Source organism: Egretta garzetta, unplaced genomic scaffold (assembly GCF_000687185.1).
Source record: "Egretta garzetta isolate BGI_Z169 unplaced genomic scaffold, ASM68718v1 scaffold154, whole genome shotgun sequence".
Classification (NCBI taxonomy): Eukaryota; Metazoa; Chordata; class Aves; order Pelecaniformes; family Ardeidae; genus Egretta; species Egretta garzetta.
The window spans coordinates 2,358,029-2,361,618 of record NW_009259600.1 but is presented as its reverse complement, the minus strand read 5'-3'; the positions used below and the strand labels follow the sequence as shown (position 1 = coordinate 2,361,618).

The following is a 3,590-nucleotide window of genomic DNA, read 5'->3' as shown; positions in this document are numbered from 1 at the left end:
GCTTCTCTTTCAAAAATTACTGATGCTGACACTTATCACAAAACTGAACACCCTGTAGCCATTTAATTTCAAGGCCTTACAGATTTGTAAGATTGCGAACAACAGAATTCAGTATTACTGAAAAGTAGCAACTGAAATCTGGTAAAATTACACTCCTTAAAAAGATGAAAGTTTCTTATCTCACCTGGTTTTATCCAGGCATGATATGCAGTTCATTGTTAAAACAAAACTATTGCAGTCAAGTTCTTTGTATTGACAAATAAGATTGCTCAGATGTGTAGCATAACTAAGGTTGCTCACTTAAAAAATTAAAAAGGATGTCATCACTTAAATCCCTTAAATTGATACCTAGCAATTGCAATATGGCATTCAAAGAGAATCTCAATCTGAATTAGACCGCTGTAAGAACAGTAAGGATCTCTAAGGACTCATGCCAAATTTTGCTCTAAAGGGGAAAAAGAACTTTGCAATTCCTCTTCATGAATACAATATAAACCTGGAATTTAGAAGATCTCATATAGCCGAGCATCAAAGCATCTTCACTGATTCTGAAAGGTGCTTGTGTTAAAAAGGTATTTGCCAAGATTAAAGTTAATAAAACCTGTAATGAAAGCAAACATAACACGAGCAAGCATGTGTACTGCCCAAATTCAAAACACATCATCTGCTACATGGTTTCCATATCGTGTTTTGATTCTGCTGGAACGTTCATCACACGGGCAACACCATGGCTTGCAGAGATGCTTGAGCTAGCTTAAGATTAGCTGGGACACCCACTAGCTGGGTGATCTAATGACAGCGTTGCCACGGCAGCAGAGAATGCAATCCACATAGACTCCTGACAAGGTCCCAGGCAGATTTCACAGACTGCATTTAGCAATGGGAAGTTTAAAAAGTGGAGAACAACGCTAATTATCAGGAGCAGAATGTGAAGTCAACTCCTAGTTCCCAATACTGATGAAAGCACTAAAACATACAGTATGTTTATGCTGGGGGACTGTTAAACAGCATATATACATTCCATAATTTGAACTGTGAGCCTAAAATTTTGATTTGGCCTGGTGGATCCCAGAGGATTGAGCTTTTAGGAAACTTTTGTAGAGATATAAGACAGGTAAACAGACCTGTGAGTATTTTTGCTGTCCTAGGGCTTCTGCTCTACTGGAATTGCAGATGCTGTAAGCTACATTTTGCACACATGTTGCTGATCCCTGAGCAGTATGTCTTCAAGACACTTTTCGGCGTATTTTAGCAAGTTTCAAGTCTATCAGAATGCAGGAAAGAGTATTTTTATCAAGTGGGAAACAAAAATTTTATTTGTGCTTGACAGAAAAATGAAGTGCAACACGTATATATACATAAAGCCCCAATCAAAATCAGAGTTCAAATGGAGAGTGGATGGGAACTTTCAGGCAAAAAATACAATCAAGGGGTTTATAATGAGAACTTCAGTCTGGTTTCAAGACTTATGTTGGAGAAGCACCATCCCACGCAGTGCCAGAATCCTTGTGGCTTTGAGTCCGCGACCTATGACAACAGCTGTCACTGAAGTCCCAGACCTCTTCCAGTAGAAATTTCCTGCCTTAAAGAACCAGAGATGTTTTACCTTCTGCCAACTTCAAGAGATGCACTTTAGTCAACACATAAGTGGAGGGAAAGCATCAGATAAATGCAACGCACTCTAGTGGCACAGATCACTTTACTCAGTACTTCTACCACAAACAACATAATTCTCAACTTCTGCTCTTCCCCAGAAACTTCTCTTTTCTCGACTTGGCCTCAAAACCTCTTCTTTGATTTCTATTACAATTCACACTCCTTTTTTGTTTGCACCTAGAAACTACACTATTTATCACTGCCTTCCCACACTGCACTAACATTTCCAAACCTTGCCTTGTCTTTGGTTTCTCTGGTCCAGAATTTTGCCCATCACCTGGCCATTACCAGTGACGCTGTCTGCGAGGATATCTGGAATGAGGGTGTCAAATCTAGAAGGCAGAAAACCCCCAAACTATTACCTGCTATTTTACTTTCATTGTTTCACATATATTTTATTTCTCCTCATAGCTTCTGACATGCAAAATTTTCCCCCAGACTTCACAGATATGAAGCCTTTTTTTAATAGCTGTCATCCCACGTTGTTTGCCAGGCTGATGCACACCTAAAATCAGCCTCGAGCTACAGCCTGCACTGCCTTCAAACAGAGATTCTGTGTGGCTATTAATAGCAGGGAGAACAGAGGTGGCATGTAGTTCTCAACAAAACAGCACAGCCTGCTAAATGTCTGGCACTAATCAAAGCTATTCCATTGTCATAATCAGGACAGTGAGATCAGATCAGTGACTTGCGTTTCCACTTCTACCCTACTTTCTGATTTTTAAAAACGGTTTCTTTTCCACATGACAAAACAAAGCACAGCTGCAGTGGATCACGACACAGATGTGCATCACTATGAGCTACACATGAACTACAGATGTGCATCACTAAGTCAGCATTTCCAGAAGTGCCGTGCAGCTGGAAGAACAATCAATCTATGCAGGGCCCAGGAACGACATGTCATTAAAACATGCTACTGCTTCAGGTTCCACTTTCGCAGAGATATACCGTGCTTTAAATCCTGCTACACAGAAACAGTGTTTTAGAGTGTCATATGCTGTTCTGCCACAGTCACTGTAAGCCAGCTTAAGTCAGCATTAATGCCCAAAAAGGCAGACTCACCCCTTCAACTGTGACAGCACAAGCCCATTCTACAGCCACTTGATGTATCGTACCAGGTAACTGACCTGTTTTAACACTGAACTGAAAAAAAAAAAAAAAGTTTAAACTTTGACAGCTGACCGACAGTAGCCCAAGCCAATCTATCCACTAGTTAACGTCCTCCTAGGTGTCTTCTACATCCTCCCCTGAATCCATTAGAATGTTTAACTTGGCTCTTTCCTGAACAGGCTCAGACACCTAACCATACAGAAAACCACTCACTGATTCACTAGCCTAGATTTCCTTGTAGATGGCTCAGCAAAAGCTCCAAAGACTGTGAAAGTGGGGCAAGACAGGGGATGAGAAACCACAGCCAGTGTAGAAAGGAAAGTAAGACAGCAGCAGCGTCTGTGGCCAAGGCTGCTGCAGAGCTACACCCTCAGCTCAGCTCCCCAGAATGGCACGTCGTGGAGCCTCATCAACATTTGTGTAGGAGAAAAGGAACAGAAGAGGGTAAGAATGAATGGACTGGACAGCAATACCAGCTTACAGCGATGTAAAAACCCAGAGTTAATCAACAAAAGCTTCTATAATAACCAGTACCAGATATACAATTAATTTCAGGCCTATGCCTCTACCAGGAACTACCTAAGAAACTAGAACTACTGTGACAAAGAACATTTTTACAGGACGCTTCCACTTGCTGTCCGCTGCAAAACCTCCTCAACAGGGAGCGACGCCAGGCACGGCTCCCACAGACCACCGTCCAGGCTCTGGAGGGCCGGACCCCGCCGCGCAGAGGCAGGACCCAGGGCAGAAGAGGCCTCCCTCCTCAGCAGCTCGGGCGGGGAGGAAGGCCCCCGGCTCGTGCCTGCCGAGCGGCTGCAGGAGCG

The 3,590-nt window shown here is 42.8% G+C and overlaps 1 protein-coding gene across 3 annotated transcripts in view; it reads right to left on the bottom strand.

Moving 5' to 3' along the window:
• The window catches only part of LOC104125857 (RING finger protein 151), a 15,636-nt gene extending 12,052 nt beyond the window's left edge, over positions 1-3,584 (bottom strand). For all 3 annotated transcript variants that reach the window (XM_035893834.1, XM_035893835.1, XM_009638343.2), the window contains exon 1: positions 2,719-3,584. The gene's annotated coding sequence lies outside the window, so the exon portion shown is untranslated. The remainder of the gene's footprint in view (positions 1-2,718) is intronic.
• Positions 3,585-3,590: the final 6 nt, after the last annotated feature.